Below are 25,031 nucleotides of genomic sequence, written 5' to 3' on the forward strand. Positions count from 1 at the left end.
TCACTAGTCGAAGGCACCTTGAAAGAGCCTGGTAGGGTTTCATCACAACGCTCATCTGATTGCAAACGTTTATCACAAGGTTGGCAGATTGAAGAGCACTTATTAATGACCATGTTCTCACGTTTCAGTACGTGCCAAGACTACGTGCCATACTTTAACATGCACTGACATCGCACAACACACGCGTTTAGCGTTTAAAAACACCTATCCTCCTCGATCAACATCTCAACCTCATCGTTAGACGGTACCTGTGGTGTCCAAACTGTTTGTGCTAGACTCCATCGAAACGCAGCTGCCGCAGGCGGGGCCGAACCGGCGTCGTCGGGACAGTAGTCTAGCGCCTAACACCTGAGCTACGATGGCGGGGCAATAACAACACAAAATGACGCGAACCCTAACACATCAGGCCAGTTAAGGCTACGTGCCACGAAGCAAACGCTAAGATGTAGACAAAATTGCATATTCTAAGCTCTGTATGTTCAACGGGTAGTGTTTACAACCCTGTTAGAGTTTAAGGCGAATAACAGGCGATCTCATTCCAACTTCGCATATGACTATCAAAATAATGCATTGTATCTCGTACATTAATGTGAAGGAAGCATCCTGAACGATAAGCAAATGAATGCAACAACACATGAACGGCGCACGTTTGGTAGGGTGCTGCTGCGACTAACTTCTGTCGTCGGACAAGAGCAATCCAGCGTTCCCGTCGCTTCGCTTCGTACGGCTTGCTGGGGAACCTAAAAAAACTTGTTCCAGGCGAGTTCGCGTAGGTGCTGTGGCAATTCACAACGCAGCAATTCACGTTAGAACGCGGCATGTTGCTGTTGCAATCCACGACCGACGCACTCAGACCGCTCAAACACACACACGCTCGGAGAGCTTCGCGCGCGCGTCTCCCACCAGCTCATCGCATTCCGCCGCGAGGGGCGCCCTCGTCTGCGCCGCAGTTACTCCTGCACGGAGCCTATAGCGCACAGAACAACGTATTGGGACGTCGAATCTACCCTGCATACGCCTCCCGCTTTAAAGGCGTCGAGCTGACGGTATATACAGTCCTACGTACTCCGCTGCGCGTTCTACTTGCTCATGTCCACTTCATCCGGTATGAACATATACAGACTACTTTTAAAACATAGATTATACGGTGCAGATGCGTTGGTACAGTGTACCCACACAGATTCTGTGAGGTCAAGCAGATTGACATTCATCACGCACATACCTTTAAAATCACGTCGAAAGATTTAACACTTAAATCCGCAGAACAATTAATAAGCGCCTATACTATGGCTGTCACGGCCCTCGCTTTTGGTTGCGCTTTATTATGTATACATGGTGCATGTTAATCGACTGAGCTACCTCCCTCACCACCTCTCGCAAACAGGTTGAATATTTCAACGACATCCGTTGGTTGATTGACACACAGGCGCACCGTGTTTTTACCCGCGGAGAGAAGCGGAAACCTAGCCTTTTCTTTTTTTTTTGAAAACCAAACGAAGGTGCAGACACTGCGTGAGTGAATACGGTATAACGACCGTACGCACCTGCGACGCCATTCCGTCGCGACCCGGAACAGGAATTACTGCTTCGGTGGACGGCCTAGTAGGGGAGGATATGCAAGCGTACCGGCACGCAGTCTCGAGAAGTGCGCGTGCGTTATGCAGAGAAAAGATTCGTGCCGCGCGACGGGTTAAGAGAGCAGCGCGCGGAGACGCAGCGTAGATAACGAAGTCGCCAGAGCGCGCCAGCGACGCTAAATTACTGCTCCGTAACGAGAGGGCGCTGTAAGCGATTACTGGAGTACACTGTAACAGGGACATGAGGAAAGAGCACGAATAATGGGAGGAACCGGTTGAGGGGCAAAAAAAAAAAAATCGTTTACACGCTCGATGAAAGATAACGGGTGCTCGGGAATACAATTAGGCAGTCCACAAGGTAGTGACCTTTGGTTACGGTGCTCGCTTAGTCGGTTACGTCGCAGCTGCGAACAATACCATGTTGATACAATGGAAAAGCATTTCTTAAGGCATATATACACAAAGCGTTCCTGTGTTTACTGATTCGGAGGGATAACCTATAAACCGCTGTGATGCCAGGCTGTGTAGACTCGTGGCATGCGAATCCGCATACGTCAGCATGCATGCTCTCGTCGATACACGAAGGCATATCGTTACGTCACACTTGCTCTAACGCTTTATTAACTTCGATAATCCGCACTTTCCAGCAAGTCTTTCGGCTGCTGACAGGTAAAGAAATGTCGGAACGAAAATCATCGCTGCAATGCAGACTACTGATACAATGCAAACGACACAATGTCAGTGAAATACAGGTATACGCCGCCTACACAGAAGTGATAACTGTTCATTGTTGTGTGGTTGTCGCTATGTGCAATATGAATACGCAACGACATTCTCCATTGCCCACAATGGGCGGATAAGGTACAGTGTGGAGGTGGGAAGACCTGGCCTAAGCAATAGTTGTAAAATGGATCTCTGAATAAGTGGACCTGCAGAACACAATGAACTCTTCTCTGTCTTTCCCGGCGTATACGAACCACAGACGTCACGACTTAATACTTCTAGTGTTTATATTATAGCAGCGATCAGGATATGAATATTCGAAGTTTTGTCTTGAAAGAAACAGATGAGCTCAGCGATCCACAAATATAAGAAGAGAGCGCCCTTCAAGCTAAACAAAGTGCACGGACCAGCACTAGAAATTTTTAAGTGCCGAGAGGACTGCCTATACAATGTCCAAAAGGCAGAGCTACGCAGTATGATTACACAAAATTCGCACTACAACAGGCTTTCGAAATGCATCGGCTCGAGATAAAAGAAAGAAAGAAATCGTACAGCGCATGCAAAAGCCACTCCGGGTGCCTGCCGGCAAGTCCACAATGTGACGCGCACGAATTATCCTACACTAACGAAACCGTAAAAACGGAACATCACCTCCATTTACAGCAGCGGGTGCAGGAATACAAATAGACAGGAAAAGAGGCGTTTTCACGGAGCTGGCAAAGTTGCAGGTCTCTCAATGTGTACTGGCGAGCAGACTTCGAAGAGTGTCGCAACGCTGGACCTATATACGCAATTGCTACATCCACGAGACACGAAGAAAGAAAGAAAGAAAGAAAGAAAGAAAGAAAGAAAGAAAGAAAGAAAGGTTCCGAGGGAGCGACCATTCGCAATACATCGTGGAATCCGTGTTTGACAGGAAACAGCAGCAGGAGCCCGTAAAGAGCCTGGCCATATACTCATTTTGAGTAGAACGAGCATTGACACACACACCTGCGCGCTCGAAGACGCGGAGCGATGGTACAAGACACGAGGGAAGAAAGTTCGATACACCTAAGGCGCTCCGCGGAAACGAGACAGCAGCGCGAGCGGGGCAATAACAAACAACCACCACACCACGCACAAAGCGAACGGGACACCAAAGCACCCTCTCCGATGAGCCCTCGCAACATGGCTTCTTGGATTCTCGTCGAAGAGCAACGGCGTTGCGACAAAGCCACTTAGGTTTCGACAAAGCGAAAGCCACGTCGACGGAACCGTAATGGCGGAGCTTGCGACACAGGGAAAAGGATCTTTCGCCAATAGAACGGAGCGGGGGGGGTGCCGTGTGAGCAGCGCAAGCAAGTGCAAGCGGTTCCAAACACCGGGCGGGCCGCGCTCCGAATGCTCGCCCGAAGGAAAAAAAAAACGAAATGACAGCAATAATCGTAACAACAGTACGGTAAACCATTACGGGAGAGTGTATGCAGAGGCTGCAGCGCTGGCGCGCTCTCGGCCAAGTAATCAGCGCGCACCAATAAAGCCGGCAAAATGGCTCCTCGGGGGTCCAGTTGCATTGTCGGCGCGGGGCGCACTTCGCGCCCTCGACAGCTGCGCCGCCACGCATCACGTGTCGTTGCGGGGCGAGAGCGAAGAAACGACGCCGTTAGCGCGGCGGCGGCGGTGGTCTGAACCGGCGAGCGCTAACGAGCAGTCGACGACGAGGACGCGTGGAGCAGCTAGAGAAGTAGCGCGGGTTGGCTTCGCCGAGAGACTTCTGTAGTTATGGGGTGGGGTGGGGGGAGGGAGGATGCTGAACGAAATACTGCAGTATATATAGGGTATATAAGGCGCGCGCGCAAGTAATAAGGGCGACGTCGTTACGGCGTCCCCAGGCCAAGCCATCTGCATTCTTAAAGAGGTTCGCGCTGACGTACTGCTGCTATTCGCGAATGTTTCTCGCTTTTGTTCTTTCGCGACCCCGCGGCGCTCGCGCGTTCACAGTATAACGACCACGTGTCGCTTGCACTTGCCCTTCGTACGGTTACTGTACGATAAAAGGTTTGATAAAGGAACGAACGACTCATTTTCGCACCACGCTAACGAAAAGTTTTTCTTTAAAAAATAAGAGAAAGTGGTGTTCACGACGCATCTCGGCCGGCTTGACGCGTGTCCACCAGTTACCAATAAAGAGACACTCTCCTGCCGGAGGGCGTTGTCAAATTCGGCCATATTGTCGAGTTCGCCATCTTTCGCGTCGTCGTCTCCGATTGGCCCGTAGCGCTGCTACGGCATCTCCGATTGGCTCAAAACACGGCCGCTGAGGAATTCGTCGATACGGGGGAACTTGGACTGCGTCGCGAATATAGCTACACCCGGGTGTCTACTACCGTCACAAAATATCATAATCGTTTTTGTCGTGTCGAGTTGAGCGCGCCGCGGAGGCCAGTCCACAAAGGATGCGAAACAAATATTTTGCGGTGTGGTTTGTGCTCGCTTTTGAAGGAGTGTCTAATAACAATAATTAGAGGTGCCTCAACATTCATTAGCATCACGACTGCTATTTTATGTAAGTGTGTAGGGAGCTGTCGCGTAGCTCTAAGACCACGTCGACATTTCGCGGCCCCTTAATCCTGAGATGTTGCTTCCGTTCGCTTATGTCGTGCACCTACCGAATTCAGACCGACTTGGCGCTTGACTAAAACACACTGCTTTACACGCTTCTCCTTGCAAAATAAAAGAAAGAAAACTACTGAACATTGAAAACGTTAAAGAACAGTCGGTCACTAATCAAAATGAACGCCGACCAAGAACTAAAAAAAAAAGTGTGTTGTGAAAAAAGTAAGAGGACGTTTCGGTTTCCACACGGGAACCTTAACTGTTCACAATCACAAGGTACCCCGCGTGGGGGCCGAAACGTCCTTTTAATTTTCTCGCTAAATATATTTTTAGTCGTGGTCAGCAATCTTTTTTACACATCATGCCTTTTCCTGACCCGACGGGATTCCGTCAAACCTTGGATTTCAAAAACAATCGGTATACTTTAAATAAAAAACAAGAAATCTATCGGTATGCATTTAGGTCGTCTTTGCAGAAACTGCTCTTTAACCAAATGGCTAATCAACTAATCAATTGCAATCAATCTTTTAAAGTTGTACGCCTATCATTTCTGGCAGTCCTTACCCTATCTCGTAAGTTCACCGCAAACACTCGCGCTGAACCACCGCTCCATTACATTACATTCCACCCCTCACCCACCCCACCACCCCCTTTCCGGCAAAAATTCAATTTATTTTAGCCTGCAGCACACACCAGCTCGCGCGAAGCGAGGTGAATGATGCTCAGAAAAACAACCTCGACAGCGTGTAAAAAGCCCCAACTCAAGACTTGACACTCTCCATCACGCAAGGTATGCAGAGGGAGAGAACGCTGTCAAGTCATCGTAGCAAACTCTGTACGTACGGACGTCGACAAAGGCGGACCCAGAGCTCCTTGGGCATGCCGCCGCAGCGGCAACACACGGCAAGGAGAGTAATATAACGGGCCAGCAATGTACGCACCCCCCCCCCCCCTCCCTCCTTTCGCCCCTCGAAAGATGTTGCGACACATTCAACGATAGCGACGAAAAGAAGGCAGTTGCTCGGTGGCGCGCTCGGATGCGTCCTTTATTTTTTTCGTAGTTTCCTTTTTTTTTTTAATGCACAGACGCCATTGTGACGCACGCGAGGCACAGAAAACACTGAACCGGGGTCAACAGCTCCGAACACGCTGCAAGGTCGAAGCAGTGTCACGACCCTGGAGGGACTCGTGCGTAACACCCGCACAGGCACGCATACACACACGCACGCACGCACGCACACACAAAGAAATGACAATCAAATAGAGCAGACAAGCAGGAGGAAAGGGAAGCGCAGTAACGTCGCTGTTTTCACGGCATGCTGAGATCCGGATTCCCAAAGCGGGCCAAACTCCTTTGGTGTACTTCTCGTTCGCCGTGGCCGTGGATTGCCGTCCTTGCGGGTTCATAGAAGCAGTCGCCGCACCGATGTCACCGTCAATGCGCTGTTTAAACTACGTCTCTCCGGCAAATTACGAACTATGTTCCATCTCAGAAGTCGTTTGCGTCGTTGCCGAAGGTGTGATGGCGTACACAGGCAACATCCTTGAGCAACGGAATATAGTTCATGGCGTAACTATCTGATTACTGGCAAGGACGATAGAGTTTTGCTCTTGCTTGGCACGTGACACGTTACTGCGACACGTGGCATGTTAGGACCTGTGCGCATGCGCGCTGGATACCTCAAATTCAGGAGCCACGGGCAGACGACGAAGCGCGGACGAACACATCTATGGGTATTCGGCTTTCCTATCGGATAAAAGGGTCCTGGAGCTTCCACAGTGCTGCACACGACTCGTGAGAAGGAGTAGAGAACAAAGGAAATAAAATATAACCTTTACTAGACATATTTAACTGTGTATAAATTGTCAGGAGCACGGATCAAAATGCAAAAAGAAATGGCTTAACTAGGTGTGTGCCCCCCATGACAGATGCGTATATTCACATTAGAAAGCGCACCTAAAACAACGTCAAATAATATGGCAGAACTACTCACACGTGCAGAGAGAGAGAGAGGGAGAGAGAAATGCAAATCAGTTAAAGGCAGGGAGGTTAACAGATGCAAAAGGAAACACTTCTTGACAGGTCTACAGATAATGAATTGAAGATAGTGATAATGAAACAAGCAAAAATTTTAACAGCTGTGCAGCGTGAAAGGAACAAACTATAGTATACACAAAACACACCCTCTTGCTTCACATGAGATCAGTGACCCCGCAAACGTACAGAAGAAAAAAAAAAAACACAAGCTGAGCATAAACTCAAAGGTGCAAGGAATGTCACAGAAAGAAATAACGCAACGACACTAATCAAGACCGTGCAGTGCACAAACAGGTATAGGGTCAGCGTTCTGCAATCAGAGAAACGAACGCGTACTGGCCGGTGCGCAGCAACCGCGGCGTGTAATGAATCGCGGCCGCACAACAGACCGATGCCGGAAGTGCTAACCGCAATAGCCCGCAACGAATGAGAAGCACAAGCGAGCGGCGTCCATGCACAGAACTAATACAGAACCGAGCGGTGGTGCTGCCCCCACGCGCACGATCTTCTCCCTCGAGAGCTCGCTGGCTGCACAGCCGTTATATATGCGCGGGCTATTCGGAACGGCCGCATTCTCCTTTGGTTAAGCGGTGGTACACAGAATCAATTAATTAACATCTAATCGTACGTTAGAACACCGGAACCTAGCTTCGCTCCAGAGTTCCTGAAGCGCCGCCTGATGATGCTCCAGAGCTCATCAGTGAAGAGGTATTAATTGTCACTGCGATCTGCGATGCTTCGATTATGCGGGTGAAGCAGTGCATTTTTGTTGCTGTAGTTGCTGTTTGTTCAGTCATAGAACGCTCTATGTGTCCTCCTCAGCCTCCCGAGGCTGTTGGAGTGATAAAACTTTTATCCGGAACCCAATCACTGCGCGGCGCAACGGTATGGGATGTTGCCCCGCATCCAACGGCACCAAAACTTATCGCGAAAGATTTCACGGACGCGTGCGTACCATCAGCATAAATTGAAATGCGAACGTGAAATAAGTGATCAGATGGCCTGTTACGCGTAATACATGAAAATGCGACGCGAGATCGACCTGGAACCGGCGTTTTAAACATGGATCATTTCAAATTGTTGACGTTATAGTAGACTGAATGAAGCCGCTGTTACAAACGCAAATGAACGCAGGTGAAACGCAGGTCAAGTTATAGTTACGTAATTGCTCACGTTTGAAGCTACGCCGACAGTGTATACATGCGCAACGTATATCTGCGAGGTAACAACGCATTTGCAGCGTAAAAAAAAAAAAAAAGCCCCCAGCACAGGACGATGTTTTTGTGCTCAAACGAGAGCACCCCGACAACGTATACACTGTCAAATAATTCACACCATTAGAAGTGAAAAAAAAAAAAAGGTTTAAATTATTTTACCACGTATGTGGCTTCAGGCATGCTGATCAGGAGTGGAGCATGAGTTCGCGTCCTCAAACCACTTGCAAGAACGTCCAAGAGGAATATGTGAATCGCTGCATATAAGCTTCGACGGCCCCCCCAGCACAGGACGATGTTTTTGTGCTCATACGAGAGCACCCCGACAATGTATACACTGTAAAGTAATTCACACCATTAGAAGTGAAAAAAAAAAAAGGTTTAAATTATTTTGCCGCGTATGTAGCTTCGGGCATGCTGATCAGGAGAGGAGCATTAGTTCGTGTCCTCAAACCACTTGCAAGAACGTCCAAGAGGAATATGTGAATCGCTGCACATAAGCTTCGACGGCACGGCAGAAAAAATGCTAATTCACAAAGGCGTGCAAGGGTTGGCGCCAAACCATTCAGAACGACTAGGCCGACCGGAAAGGGAGAATACATACAACAGCTCGACCTGAGCTCGAGCACCACTACCGGAATCTGTGGGAAATATTCCGTCCTTTTTTATTTTCTTTCTTTTTTTTTCTTCTCCGAGATAATAACGGAAACCAGGACGGCAGTTGCGAGGACATTTTATATACGCGCGTCGAATCATCAACGGGTGCAGCCAAATATTCCGGGAAACAAAAACAAACGACTTCGCGCGCAACGCGAAGCAGAGAACCAGGGGCGGTTTCGTGCGCAGCGAACGGACAATATATGAACAACAAAGCTAAATAAGAAAAGATACGCGGTGTATCAAAGACACACGGAAGACAACACTTCAAGTGAGAGATATAAACGCGCCGCATTAACGGTCACACTGATTGATGTGTCCTCGCAGCGCCCCTCGACACTGTGTCACACTTCCCTTCCATTTCCTGTTGTCGACCTGCATTGTCTTTGTTTAGCTTCATCTAGCCTTGTCTTCCGCCCGTATATGCGCACGACCACAAACCGCAGGCCGAGTCATCCTTCCTCTTTGAATAATTTTTTTTTTTTTTCTCTCCTTCACTCGACTTCCTTTCACGCGAACAATAGACATATTTGGACCAGGGGATATATGCAAGCGGCTCGCGTATGCACCGCAAGTTTGGCTTCCTCCGCACTCGAGCCCTTGTGTCACCTATGTAGTGTTTCCTTAATTCCCTAATTGTATCCCGAGAGGAACGGCGCGGCATTCAAATCAACGCCAAACAGCCAAATGCCAAACAGCCAGCGGCTATGAGAAACAAAATGCAGTTAGGGCAGCGGCCACAACGGACGTAGGTGCTAAGGGCAGCTATAGGGCGTGAGTTTGCTTGTGGGTATTTACGGGTCCTGCGCGAAACTGTACTGTGCGTCGCCGCAAAATTTCGTGCGCCCCCCCCCCCCCCCACCCCGATTTCCTTCTTGTATCTTTCTCCCCTCCTATCCCTTACCCGTTTTCGTCCATGCAGGGCAGCAAACCGGGCTTTATTTTTTCTGCGTAACCTTCCTTCCTTCTGAATCTCTCTCTCTCTTTCAAACGGACACGTGTTTTGCTAGTTGGTGCCACATCCGCACGCGCGCGCGTATTCCGGAACTACGTAGTCACTGACGAGTTCTCCACGTCGCAGTTTCGTTCTTCCCACATCCTTGAACGCGTTTGCCGCACCCATTTCGTCGATTCGGGTACAGATGAGCCAACGTCTGCCGACATCGCGCGCGGCGTCTTCCGACAAACAAGCGGCCTCGGCAGAGTCCTTCTCCGCAGATGCCGAAACCTGCCGACTCACTCGCCCCGCTTCTCGTCGCCAGTCGTCGCCACCGCGTCGCAGTCGCGGACGGGTGATACGAGCGAAGCGGAGACGCGAGAGAAGAAGGTTCAACCTCGCGTCGCCGCCGTCGGTCGCGGTCACGAGCCGGCAAAAGCCCGAAGCGGGCCGCGTGCCACCCCCCCCCCCCCCCCCAACTGGAGCAGGGTCACGCGGGGCCAGCAACCGCGGTGTCGCCGCGTGCCACGTCGGAGGACGGTGCGTGCCCTCGCCAGCTCGTCCTCGTAGTCGTCACGCGACAATTCACGCACCGCCGGGCGCGCCGAGCCCCTATACTGGAGAGCGCGTGAGGTATTAGGGGGTTTCAGGCCGTCCGTGCGGGTATTGTGTTTCAGGTGTCTGTGCGCTGTTGAGATACCCCAAGTGGATAGGTCTTGGCAACCGTGTGCAGACTGGGTGCGAACCTTCAACTGTGCGCGAAACTGCTCTCTCTCTCTCCATCCCGATACCCCTTTCCCCAGTGCAGGGTAGAGAACTGGACGTGCGTCTCTTTAACCTCCCTGCCTTTCCGGTCTTCTCTCTCTCTCTCTCTCCCGTGCAGGTATTAGCTGTTTCCGGAATACCATGAATGTCGGAGGCATACACTCGGGTGATGATGATGATGACTTCTAAGGACATTCCCTTTGAAACGAGTTGGTCACACATCATCATCTCGCTTGCTCAAGCTCATCCAAGTGTTACTGCGTCTACATACCAGCTCTGGTAGCGCCTACTCTTGACGCGGAGTTCGACGATGGCTCCCAGAATTCTTACTGTAGCGACCGACTACGTGCTGACATAGCAGCTGGTCTAACGGCACCCGCTGACGCAGGGTCGAAACGCAACGCGCACACGAGGCTGAAATTGCAACGACCAGGTCAAACTTAGATGCTGGTGTAGAGATATCGTCAGCAAAAATCACTGACGTGTACTGACCTCTCCTTTCCCCTTTTTTTCTCCGCCTCCAGCTGACATACCCACGTTAATATACATAATCACAGTCGTGCTACATCTATTCTCTAACGCGTCCGCGTCCAACCCCCGCATAGTAAAACGTCTATGTCCCTCTGCCTCCCTCTCAGAATACCAGCGTGTCTGGCTTGCCATACCACACACCCGCCAACACTTCACCCCCTCCCCTTCCCTCACTACACATTTTTTTTCTTCTTCTAAAAACGGGCCCTACCAATAACGCTAGCTAGCTGCCATAGGTGGAAGCGCGTATTCTTCCGCGGATTTCGTCCCAACAGCGATTTGACGCAGTTCTTGCGACAGGACGGAGAAAAATCGGCGCCCGCGCAGCGGCAACCGCAACAGAGGAAGCCCGCCGTCCGCGTCGCGACGTGCAACAGAAAAGGGGAAAAAAAAAAACACTTCCTCTCTCTTTCCTGCTGCGGAGCACGTAGCTTAGCGTGTGGAAAGGGGGGAGAGGAAAACGGTTTAAGTTGAAATGAGAAGAAACGACAAATAAATAGGAATAAAAAAACGCCAGAAAACAAAACGAATACCGCCCGGTTCGTTGTCGGTCGCGCCTTGTTCCCGTTTTCGGAAGAAACGCGGTCTGGTGCGACAAGGACGTCGGAGTTCCGTTCACTCGCTGCTTCTTTCGGGGTTAGGTCTTTCCTACATACAGTCTTCAAGAAAAAAAAAATATATATATATATATATATAGTGTTTGGTAGTTTCTATCGGTTACTGTCGTGGCCTGTACAGTTCACGCTGTTCCGATAGTAATATAGGTTTGAGAGCGGCACCTTCAATGTTCTTGATCTATATTCGTATTCGCTAGGTTTCCTCGCTCATTATGGCTATATCACAATTCGTCGATTACTTTCCTGATGGTTGTTACGCATCTCCTCGTAAAGTACTTAAACAGCTTCCTCTCGTTAACTACACGCTTTTACCTTACGTGCGCGCTTGCATAACCTGTACTGTTACCTGTATTTACGATGACTTAACAAGCTTCGTGTATTGTTCTAATTTATTAGATTTCTTGCGTCGCCATATACTACTGCACAAGCTACCTCAGCCTATGTTTCATACAGAGCCCTGTAACGTACTTTGAATTAATGGGAGGCACCGGTTTCCGATTTCTCGCCTGATAAGCACGGTAACCACAGTCTCCAGGACCGACAATGTGAAAACACATTTTGTTCGGCGTAACCAAACCATAAATCACGGCATGAAACTTCTCCAATATAATGTCGGCTTATACGCATCTCTAAATGCAGAAAGGACTGAAAATGGAGCTTGTTGGGTGCGCTCGTGTTGGAGGTGCTCTAAATTAACGACCTTAAGAAGTAAATAAAAAAAACTGCTTGTTAATCCGCGCCCTTGTGTTGACTTTTCTTGGCCCGTCATTTAACGTCCTTCCAAATAAATAACTATATCTAAAGCAAACAGGCTTACAGAACGAAAATAAACATATTGGTAGGCATAGTGTTCAGTTGTACAGCATTTAACTGAACGCTTGTGTCAAAATCCCCACCTGATTATGAGGCAAGCCGCATAGTGGCGATCCACGGATCGATTTTGACCGCCTGAGCATCTCTAACGTACACATGAACAGCACACGGGCGCTGCCCCCGCCTCTCCCCCATTTCGCCCACATCAAAAATGCAATCGCTGCGGCGGGCCCGGGATTCGATCCCGCGACCTCGATCGTGCTTGGCAGCGCAATGCACCACAGTCGTTTATAGTCACCAGGGCGAATGAACGCTTCACGAAAGCTTCGCCTCGCTTCACATACTAGATTCCAACATGCGCGTTGAATCTGGATAACTTTCTTCATTACGGACACGACACACACACACACACACACACACACACACACACACACACACACACATACGCACACAATTCAGTGCACGAACACGATAACGGTTGCTCTTTGCCGCGGAATGGAGTCGAACACGGGAGCTACAGAGCCACCGCGAGCGACATTGGCATAATGCGCACTGACACCGCGTGCTGCAAACAAGGCAACGGTAAGAAATTAAAATTAAAATAAAGAGCCACTCGTGCAACTGTTTATGCGGTAGCAACAACTTAATTGGGGAGAGTTGGTTCATCTCGAGTATAAATAACTTGAAGCAGCGCAAAGACGACGACGGACAGGAATCGAAAACAAACACGACAAGACGAGCGCTCTGGTCCACGTTCTTTTTCCTGTAGTGCAATGGCGCGACCCGCTCCATAAGCGATAGGCCGTCAATCGGGCGCTACAAAAAACAATCTTGTCCTGTTGTGTTTGTTTTCGGTTCCTGTCCATCGTCTTCCTTGCGCTGCTGCAAGTTATAAGAGAGTTTTACATCAGGGGACGCAAACGGCTTGCGTAACCAAGAACTACGGGCCACGGTACTGCGCATGCGCAAGCCCATTGGCAGGCCCCTACGCCTGGGTATGCGCATGTGCAGTACCGTTGCCCCTAGTTCTTGCTACGCAAGCCGCTTGCGTCCCCTAGCCTAAAACTCTCCATACTCGAAATATTTATACGGCTTAAAGGCCACAGAGCCACCAGCACCCCCTCCCGCCACAGGACGCGTATTTATCGCTTTGTTTCACAATCCCTCCACCGCTGTACTCATCTTCCACATCTTTCGGGGAAGGTGCGACGCCGTCGGAACAAGGTTGTCTTTCGTGCTCGGCGAGCCAAACGAAACGGGCACTCCCGGTGGCTTCAAAAGAAGGACGGGCTCAGAAACTGGAGAGAGACGGCAGCGCGAGACGACAAAAAAACCGCAGCTACGTACGCTTCAGGGGGGTATACGCCGCGTACGACACCAGAAAAAAGAAAGAAACCCAATGAGAACGGTTAAAAAGAAAAGTGGAAAGTAGGCAGACAGGAAGGAAACAGCCTAACGGGGAACCTCCGCTGGATCACGGGGGGATCCTGACACGTGATCTGCGCGACAAAGAAGTCGGCAAGGGGCTTCCCTATACACTCACGGTGTACAGTGCGGGCTTGTCCGTGTCGTTTCTGTAGACCGGTGTCCTATTTGCTGTGCCCCGATTGTGGCCCAATTAACGGCTGCCGCGTTATAGCTGGTGAGTGCAGCTTGTGCTCTGTAGACTAATTGACACCCTTAACAGTACGTAAGGCTGCAAATCGGTCTAAAAAGCACACGATTATGGTCAAAAAAGGGCCTAAGGGTGTGAATGAAAAGAACGTTTTAGATTAGGGAACGCAAGCGGTTCCGTACGCCAAAACTAAGGGCCGCCGTATACTGCGCATGCGCAGACCAGGCGTAGGGGTCGGCGCATGCGCAGTACCGTCGGCCACAGTTTTTGCGTACGCAAGTCCCTGGCGTCCCCTAATCTGAAACTCTCTATTACCCTTAAGCCCAAAAAAGGGCGTAAGACCTACTCGCACCCTTACTCACACTCAGAGGTGTAAATTATTTTACGGTGCGGTAGGTTGAAGCAACAGGCTGGGAGATCTGGGAGCTATGGAGGGAGCTAAGGAGGGAGATCTAGGAGAAAAAAAATCCGGCTTTTGAACTGCCAAAGTCTCTCTATTATCGTGAGCGACGCTCTAAAGGCCGACTCCGGTTTAATATTTACTTCACGGGACTCCTTGCCGCACGCCCTACACGAGCGTTTTCGCATATACCGCCCCCATCCCATAAACGCGGCCGGGATCGCACTCGCCGGAAGGGGAATAGAACTTAGAAAAGAAAGTAAGCTATAGGGTAAAGTGGAAATTCTACATATAATATTCAAATATACCAAATTTAGAAAAGAAATAATAAAGACTGAGCATCTGCAGCTAGAGCACTTCACCTGTGCCAAAGCATCTGTGACCGCGGTGCTGCCATTGGGTACATCCCCCAGATCGGGTATACGTGCCACTCTACAGCTTCTGCGCTCTACTCCCACGTTAAATGGGCAATCGTGCGATGCGGAGAAAGAAGCACGCACTCGAATTACGAATAGATCATATAGCTCGACCCTAGCGTCTGTTGCAATGTCGTAGGGGGGTAATCTTAACGCACGACGAGCAACCACGCTCCTTTGGGAGGGGGAAAGAGAGGGAGAGAAAGAGACGTGAAGGCATCCTTGCGGGCTATAACGGATCCCCCTGGAAACGCTATCTGTTGAACGCACGCATCAGTATAGCTTGTCAAATAGAGCATCCCTTACACACATCGGTTGCCTGGACACGGCTACACGGAAAGTGTTCCATGTCTCCTATCTCGATGCAAGAAGTACGCAACGGAGCATATATATATATATATATATATATATATATATATATATAAACCGAACTAGCCCGGCTCCCGCAGCCGCACTTGAACTACTTCGCTGTGCATGATTAGACTCGCATATATAGAAAACTGAAGCCAATGGCTTCGCAATGATGCCGCAACGGGGAGGATTCCCAGACGAACCAATGTCGTCTGCTTTGTAATTACTAACTCAATTATGGCCGCGCAACTTGTTATGCTGCAAAAAAACTCACCGGGGACGATTCGGGGAGGGGTCTGCAAGAAATCATTGTGGTCCACTTATGGCGTTAAAGAATGATGATCGAAATCATTGCCGGTTAGCGCGAGGTACTGAAACACAGAGCAGTGCGGTAGGTACAATGCTGGTTAAACATGCGCATAAGCTAGTTGTTCGGTGAGCGGTCGAGCGTTTTAAAGAAATCAGCTCGCCAGACCATACGATACGCGTTAGGCTAAATCATGCACGATATCGTCCATATATATGAGTAATGCATACCGTACAACGAGCACCGACGCATTAAGCATGTGGTTCGACGGAACCAATGTATTAGAAATTTGTATTTTGTTACACGACTGAGACGTATTTCACTGTGCAAATTCAACGCGAATGGAATAATTAGGCCACACACACACACACACACACACACAAAGCAAGAATTTCGTTCACTACTTTCATATAAGGTGCAATTCGATCGCTTCTCCAACGAGCATTCTACGAAGCCGAAGTTCAAACAAATTAAGAACAGAGCGCAGTTGACAGCCAACTTTGCAGATATATTTCAAGCACGTAGTCTTTCCGACAGCGTACTTCTCACTTGCTTTTTTGTCATCGCGGGGTTCCACTTGTAGCGCGCAAGTACAAGTTCGTACATGTGGCATACCGTCAACACAATCGGTCCGCAGGAGAAAGGTGCGTTCAACTGGAGAGATCCCGAGACGAGCTAGGGTTCACTGTACGCGTTTTAACCTTTCGCTGCGGGCCTATAGCATGCACAGATGGCGGGGCCAAGCAGAAGAAGGTTGAGTACTTTGTCGCAGTGTGGTACATTGTCAACGAGCTGCAGCGAAAGGGATGAGGTGCTGCGATTAATCGGTGCACCCCCGAGATTTTCAAGGGATAGTAGTGCAAGCTGAAACGCCATGCATCCCCTAGCGAACCCCCGTCCCTTGCTCGAAAACAACATCGCTTACAACGAAAACGTTCCTGCAGCGTAAATATAGTTCACGCGTTCACCTTAGATACCCACAGATTTTAGACTAAACGTGTCCGGGAAGAACTTTCCAAGAACGCAGCCTATAGTGACACGAAATAACTGACGAAACGACGGAAGCTTCGCGAACACCTTCAGTAGCAAAATACGTAATGTTTGGCACTGTATGTCGGTTGCTTAAGTCGGCACTCGACGAGTGAAATTAGGGTTAGCTACAGGAAGCATTTCGCGTGCACGGACATCTACCGAGTAGCACTGACCTTACTGGCTTATGCCATGTCGTCCAGCCAGAAAAAATATTCACCTTCTCCTGAAAGTCAACTCCTTCCTCGCTTTTCCAATTTTTCTCGGTAATATCACGACAAAATTTCGGTACACTTTACCCAGTGTCGATATTTTATTGCTCGCGCGACTTCCCGCATGTGCAAAGCTAAAGACTAAACATAAAGCAGACGTAACCACTTCGCCCCCCCCCCCCTCCGCTCTTTCTTATTTTTTCATTTCTGTTTAAATATCTATTCATAAAATTATATTCATGCCCCTCTTTTGATTAAATGCAACCTGCATTGATTTTACTCTTTTCCTACTGCTGCACTCTATTCTTTGTCGTTGTCATACTTTACTCCTTTTTTGTCTGGTTAACCTCCCTGCCTTTCTTTCCTTCCTTCCTCGCCCTCCTTTTTCTCTCTCTCTCTTGTGAGCTATGACCTCGTAATTTCTTTTGCGCAGCCGCCGTGCTACAGCGACCGTGGCGGTGCGCTGCCGCTGCAGAACACGAGGTCGCGGTCTCGAATCCCAGCCTCATGCATTTCGAGGGGGGGTGGGGGGGACGAAAATACAAGAAACGCTCGCCTGTACAATCAGGCCCGCCTTACATAGAGAGTCCCACGGGTGGTTAAAAACTCTTCCGCAGCCCTCCACACAGCGGCATTTCTCGCTATAGCCCCACATGCAGCGTTGGCTAGAGATGCCGAAACGCGTTAACCGTTCAATCAATTCATTTCCTCCTTCCTTCACTTCCTATCTTCAATTTATCCCCTCATTTCCGGTGGCAGCTGCCAGTGCGCGCGCACTCGCCCATTGACTTCTTGTTCTTTCTAAATCAACCGCGCACGTTTTCCAAACCAATCGATAAAGAATATTAAGAAAGACGTCAAACTGAACGAGTGAGCTGGGAAAACTCACTAATACGGCGTCCTCAACGTTCGGGAGTAACGAAAATATGGCCAACTACCAAGCAGCGGCTATAGGACGCCATATCGGAGACCCATTACACGGCTTCGCAATATGCTGGTGCATATTAGAGAGGCACGCAGCGATCATATTGACAGCGAGCCGGTCGAACCGACGCCAAGCTCCAGACTCCTTTCAATGAGTCTTCGGCGATAACGCCATCGAAATGCTCGCGGCACAATACACACTCATTGGCAGATAGAAGATTGATAGAAGAGCTCAGATCCCTGCAATCTTCCCCAGCAGATATCCATATCGCTATTAAAATAATAATAATAATAATAATAAGCGGGAAACCATTCAGGACGTTTATCAGCTGTATGACGCGTGAACATGACGCACGCAACTGCATGTTGGGGGGCACAGCATCCTCACCACCGTTTATCAAACTGCAGAAGAATCTCGAAGATATCCTTCCAAGTGTTGCTCCTGTGCCGCCAACGCTGCATGTGTCAACGTCATCGCCGACGCTGGCGTACTCGTTTTGCGTACACAGAAACTCCCATTTGCTTTGCGCGCTGCCAGCAGAGTCACAACTACAAAGTCTACCGATAGGGGCCCCCGGCCGAGCCGAGCAGCAGGCACCAGTCGCGGCTGAGCAAATTCGGCTTAACCGATTTCGCCATTGAGACAGAGGGTTATTTTTTTTTATTGGGGTAAGGGTAACCAACCAAACATTCACGAACTGTTCCTAATAAGTGAAAATTCGGCTTCACCGTGTTTGTCGTAAGCCTTTGTTACCCAAACCCGCGAAAACTTAAGATATTTGACTCTCGCGCCCTTGGAATGCGTGCAGGCAGGCAAAAGTTTCCGAGCACGTCGAAGCGCGAACGTGTCACGCATAGTACCCTCCAATTCCCGTATATTTCACCAGGCCCGCGCACGGCGTGAAATACAGGAACACGCGGCAAGAAATTGTCGCCGCCGGGAAAACAAACGGCTGTACTACGGTAAAGGTGTGTTTTTAGACGAGTGCCTTACACGGGTAAACACGGTACTTTCGGCCGTTAGTGCGCACCCCCCTACTGTCCAGGGTCGCAGCGCCATGTCGCAACTGCTGGCGCGGCGGAACGACAACGGTCGCCCCTGCCACTTCGGTCGTCTCCCGCGTTCGCTCGACGACGACGCCTTCGAGTTTTCCCTGCAGCGGTCAGCTCAGCTGATCGGGCCGGCACGGAAAGGAGAGCAAACCGGTTCTTCCAGCGCACAAGGCGCGCGAGGGGTCACCCTGCGGCGAGACGCAAGCGCCCTCGCAGTTTGTTTGTTCCCTGCGTTATGGCTGCCTTCGCGACACGTCGCTCCAGCGAGCGAGCTATGCAGAACCAATGCGTTACCTGTGAGGTCATTTTTTTTTCTCTCTCTCTCTCTTTGTTACCTGGCGTTAGATAAACGCCAGGTTAAAGCTCGCAGCAATAACGAGAGACAAAGAGGGGACAGCAGAGATGTTTTGGTAAAACCGACACATGGACGTGCCCACTTCGTTTTGGAACGACGCGAAAGGGTAGCAGCACTAAATCAGCTTATACCGGGAAAGTGTTCCTTTACAACTGTATATTCATTTGTTTGGCAAAGAAGGTTTATTATAGGAAGAGAACGCGAAGCTAAATATACGAATTATTTAGATAAGCGCCGCCGCAGCCTCAGTGTGAGGTCACGGATTTCGAAGTATCTTCTGGCATTCCGGCTGTTCTTGGCGCAGGAAAAGTTCCCGAAACTCTTTCGTTCCTTCCTAACGGAATGTTGTTGTTGTTGTTCGTTTTTCTTTACTGATAAATAAGCTTCCTAAGTTCACGACGTCATAAGAAGCTCCTGCGGGAACTCCTATGGCCCTGCGGCGTTGCCACCATCCTTACGTCTTTCGCGACCTTCCCTGACTTAACAAGGTAAAATGTGGTCCCCTCGCTGTCGCAGATGCGCAAGTTATTCATACGCCCCGATTTATTCTATTTGGAAATAAGACTACCGCGCAGATTTCGAGAAATCGTAGCAGGGATTTCGTAACGTCCGCCAGTTCAACCTCGCGCCCGATTCGATAGTGCGATATTTCGTCACAGGATTTACCAATTCCCACTTTGTTGACACCAGCGAGCGTCGCACGTGTTTCGAAAAGCGTGGTTGCGAGACACCGATTTGACACGCTGTGCCCGGCAAAACTGAGCGATCCTTCTATACCCTGCGACCAACAAAAAAAAAAAAAAAACACGCGCGTGGAGTGTGACAGGCGACATCCGAGGAAAACAAGTCCACGCCGAGCATAACAGGGCAACGCGCCCGTAGCGCGCAAGTGTTACAACAGTCCCGCGGCTATTCGGGTTGCCGGAATGCATATCAAGAGTCCTTCCTTTTGCATGCACATCATGGAGTCCTACTCTCACTTGGAGTTTGTATTTCTGGATGCCTTGATGGATGCGCTCGAAGGAACTTCGCGCTAGAACGCCGTCAACCGCTGGCTAGCGTTCACATATCAGTTCACTTATTCCATCTTCAATGAAGCTGCGGAGTTATCGATGCAACGAAGCATTTCTGCCCGGCAAGGATGAATACTCGTGTAGTTGTGGCTCAAGCTTCGTTCACGCGCGGTTCGTGTTCCCGAGTCTCGCAGTGCACTTAGAGAACGTTGCCGCGCGCTTGACATTAATTCGAGGTTAACCTGAATCCGATGCCGCAGTCGTTCAACGAGTTGACCGTGACACCGCGCAAATCGGTAATGACGTGGGACTCGCAGTTGATCGCTTTCGCCAGGAACGTGCGTCGTCCTAATAATGCAGACGAAGCGTGCATTTGCATTGGACTCGCATAGGAGCTCACGACGGGAGGGGGGGGGTGGGGGGATTCGTCAGCGGCAATCTCAAATGACGTCTGACGTCAGCGGCTGAAGCCCTAGTCGCCGGCTTCTTGACTGTCAGATGTCCAATCATCCCAGAGCCGCAGCACAGCGAGTCCCTGCAACCCTCGCTCTCAAGTTCTCCAAGAAAACAATCGCGCGCACGCACACACACACACACACACGCACACACAAGAAACTCGGCGCACCCGGAAGAGACAGTGCAAAGGCGAAAGACGGTGCAGTTCCAACTCACCTGTCGTGAACTGCCGAAGGTAAGCAGTGCGGACTGTGCGACGGAAGTCACTGTGGCAGTCAGTCTCAGTGCAGCCGACGATATCCTCCCGCTCGGCTCCGTCGGCGGCGATCACTTCCACAACAACAACGGAGACACTGACCTCGCACAGTTGTGAGCCACACACACAGGCAGCCAGGCAGGTCGGGGAGCGCGATCCCCAGTGGCAGCAGCAGCACACACTCTCGTTTCCCCGATGCGATCACTGGAATCAGATCCACAGAGGAGGAAACGTCGATGTCACAGGTAAGCGATGACAGCTCCGCCAAGCACCGCCGTTATTAACAAACAAATAAGCGCAGCACGAAGAAACGATACCTTCAACACGCGGGCGCGCTTAACGGCAAAGGCGACAACAACGCTCGAAAAGCCAGGCGGCCACGCACACACACACACTGCGACGTTCGCAGCACAGCCGAGCAGAACGCGCGCGCAGCAGCCGCAGTGCAAAGCTCTCAGTCCAGCGCGCCCTCCACGACGCGACTCCTCACAGCTGAGACTGACTGCTCCGCGCGGGTTGGAAGCGGGCCGTTGAGGAGGAAGAAAGAGAGAGGGAGGGCTACTGGAAAGAGCCGAGGAGAAACAAAAAGAGAAAGGGCGCAGAGAACCGCGCCGACGCTGTGTCTCTTCCCCAATTCCTCCCCACCTTCGCTTCACCCTCTCTCATCACCTTCTCGCTCTCAACTGTAGCAAGGAAGGGGGCTTCCCTCGTCACCTGACCCAGTCTCGCTTGCGTCACGCGTGACGTCGTCGCCTGAACAACGCCGCCGCGGCGTTGGTGGTGGCAGCCGCAAGCCAGCTGATGGCCTCAGCGATGAGGCCGCGCGAAATTCGTATCGCTCGAGTGGAGATCGGCGATCGGGGTGCGGAAAAAAACAGCGCAGTGATTAGCATACGGCGTCGGTGATTCATCTCGACGCTGCGATACTGCGGCGCCGCGACTAATGTACGACCTGTCACTGATATATTTCTGTATAATATCCGTTACAATCAGCCAATTGAAATTCAACAAAGCACGAGAGAGGCCTCTCCCAGAGATCGCCAATCAACCCCGAATTGGACAAACAGGATCCGCCCTCTAGGCTAAAAAAACTAATTAGTTTCTTCATCTAACTGTATTCCAGCCTAGGCTGCGTTTCACGTCTCTTCGCATCAAATCTGCTGTTCAAGTGGATCGGCGATTTCCTGTTGTATGAATCGCATGGCCCGCCTGACTACGCTTTTTTGCTTCTCTCAGCAAGAATAATTTCTATTGTCATTAATTATCTAATACACACCGCTGCTTTTTTCTTAGTTCAACGCTAAAATGAACATTTCCCTTTCCACCAGTCACGACGGCTTCCTTATATTTTCTTAAGCTGACGGGAGCGTGCGAATATCCTAATGACAGAATGCCACCGAATCTCGTTATTCGTTTACTATAGGTATGCACGAACGTCGTGAAGGTCGCCATATTGCTCCACAGACAGCACGCTGAGAAAGCTGCGCGTTAACCAGATCCGTTCATCTTCAGCGGCACAGTGGATGCGGTGAATAAGACTACAAAATGGCATACGGAGACGTCACGTGAATGCTCCCTAATCGACCCGGTAAGTTATTAGAAATGTTAGTATACCCAGTAAAAGCCGAATAACACGGTACAAGAACACGGTTCCCCAGGCCACGGATCTCTTATAGCTCGCGCTATAACGATTGTCACATTATCCGGATAACGAGGAGTAGAGCGTGGTAAACCTGACGTATTGTTTAATTTCCCCATGACGGTTTTGTAGCGTTATACCGGGCAGAACATTAGTGTAATAGGGAACAGAGTTTCAGCGCAACGCTTAGTGCTTCTAGTAAGTACTCAGTACTAAGCACTTAATACTTGTGTGCGCATCTATCGCTGCTTCAAAACGAAGATTACACACAACGTACAGAGACATTTACACGGGATATAAATGCTGCAACCGCTGGTCGACAATGTTACTAGCTCCCCCGAAAACTATTTTAGAGTAAGATGGGGACGTTTTTCAAGAGTAGGTGGCTGCTGGTCACGGGTCAGTGAGCAGGTCCCATTATGTTGAGCACAAGTCGGCTTCTTGGTTCAACGATTTTGCTTTTAGCTTCTCCTCAGAAAGCATTTTATTGTGGTGGAGCTAGGTTTTGCCAACCCTATTTATACAGCCACGAATACGTAAATGCCCCTATTCAATATACGCATAGACAGGGTACGGCCTGCAAGAGAGGATAGAATGGAGACCCCAGATTAATCTGCCGGCGAAATTCGAGCGCCACTGCGCAGCGACCGGCCCAGAGGGGTTTGTATACCCGTGTTTATATACGAAGGAAGACGCGTGTAAGCACACCGAGAGGGCGCGGTATAGCCACCGGGGAAACAGAAGGAGCAGCCATGAAGTGGACCTCATCGCCACGTTTCCACGGCTTTTACCCCGTATAGGAGTCAACCAGACACCATGCAACAGCATCTATGGCACTCCACGTACTTGGACGACTCTTGCTGTCACAGTTGTTTCTGGGGGGCCCCTCGAGCACAACTCGGCACTGTTTCACTGCGCAGTAAAGCACGCCAACGTGTGAACGCAAAAATATGTTAACGTATAGCGGTCGATCAAAACGCGAACGGCTCGACAGATATTTCCTACCAGCTGATAGACCTCCTTTCTTTCTTTCTTTCTTTCTTTCTTTTCATTTCTTTTTTTCTCTTTCTTTTACTTATTTCTTTCAAGGCAGAAGAGAGCTTACCGTGCTCGAACCTTGACACGTGCGCGCGCGGCGGGGCGCACAGAAGCGCGACCGCAAATAACACCGGCGACGACGACGACGCGGATACGAGGATACAGAAGGCGAGACCGGAGGCATTTAGCGCACGGCCGTCGAATGTCAAGGCCCGGCGTCTCCCGAAGCCGCGCAGGTTCCCGTTCCACAACACAAGGCACGCCATATAACAAAACCACGACAAGAACAACAACATCAACGTAAAACACTCTCGTCCATAAAGGAAGCCACGCGACACACACAAGTCGGCGCGCCATTCGAATGCGGTAGCGCACTCGGCGAGAGAGATCAACGGACTACAACCCCCCCCCCCCCCCCGAACATCTGATGAAAAGGAGAGCAGGAAGCCACACCGAGCGACGCAGCAGGAACGAAATGCACTCCAAAGCGAGACACCGTCCCGTAACCAGGAGGAGCCTCGCGCCATAAAGGCGAGGAAGAGAAGGGCCGAACAGTCGGTGTGTAGTGGGCTGGCGCTGGCGAGAAAGGCCAAGCAGGCAGGAAAATGAACGAACAAATGAGCAGAGAGAGAGACAGAGAGAGAGAGACTCTGGCAAGCCGAGGCGCCGTGGTCTCTGGTCGAGGGGCGTCGCGCTTTTTTTGTATCTGTGTCAGGCTTGCACAGGCAAACGCCAGCGGCCGAGCGAACGCGTATTATACGTGCGTGCATGTAGTTTGTACACATCGTCCTCCTCGCCCTCCTCCTATTTTGTGCGCGGCATGCATAAGCGAAAGTCCGAGAAGAGCCTGCGCGCAGCAGCCCCGTCTATTTTCGGGCATCCCCCACAGTCGGTGCCGGGATCGAGAGCGCCGGGCCGTTTTTCGCGTATGGCACGACATGCTCGTACTACGGCGGCACAGTATATAGCGGCGGCAGCAGCAGCAGGTCACCTCGTCGGTACAAAACGACGAGGAAGACCGCGCGGCCACGTACTACTGTGCTTGAGACGAAGTTTGTATGCGCCATTCTGGAAGCTATACTGCACGCATCGCTTTAGCGTGTAACGCGGGGGTTGCACCGTGTCATTTCTCGGCGCCAACCGTACGTGGAGACGCCGTCGAGGGATGCACGTTCTTGCGAAACGGAAAGAACGGGTTTGAGTTTCAGTTTCGGTGGAGAAAATCGTATGCACTGCGTTCAGGAAGGTGAGAATTGGTATGTAGGAAGTAAAAAGCACCGGGACTAGAATATATATATATATATATATATATATATATATATATATATATATATATATATATATATATATATATATATATATATATATATATATATATATGCTGTGAAATGTGCAAGACTTTGCATCCGGCCGGCCCCCTTTTCCGCACACTGTCTGCCGGTATGCGGAGAATTTCGAGGCACGGTTCGCTTTGGTTCGCTCGCGATACGCTGTGGCGCC

At 50.3% G+C, this 25,031-nt stretch overlaps 1 protein-coding gene across 2 annotated transcripts in view; it reads right to left on the reverse strand.

The window, feature by feature from the left end:
• Positions 1-25,031, reverse strand: part of Oatp30B (Organic anion transporting polypeptide 30B) — a 253,853-nt gene that overhangs the window by 161,645 nt on the left and 67,177 nt on the right. For both annotated transcript variants that reach the window (XM_050171658.2, XM_050171656.2), the window contains exon 2: positions 20,815-21,058. The gene's annotated coding sequence lies outside the window, so the exon portion shown is untranslated. The remainder of the gene's footprint in view (positions 1-20,814; positions 21,059-25,031) is intronic.

This window comes from Dermacentor andersoni, chromosome 6, assembly GCF_023375885.2.
Source record: "Dermacentor andersoni chromosome 6, qqDerAnde1_hic_scaffold, whole genome shotgun sequence".
Classification (NCBI taxonomy): Eukaryota; Metazoa; Arthropoda; class Arachnida; order Ixodida; family Ixodidae; genus Dermacentor; species Dermacentor andersoni.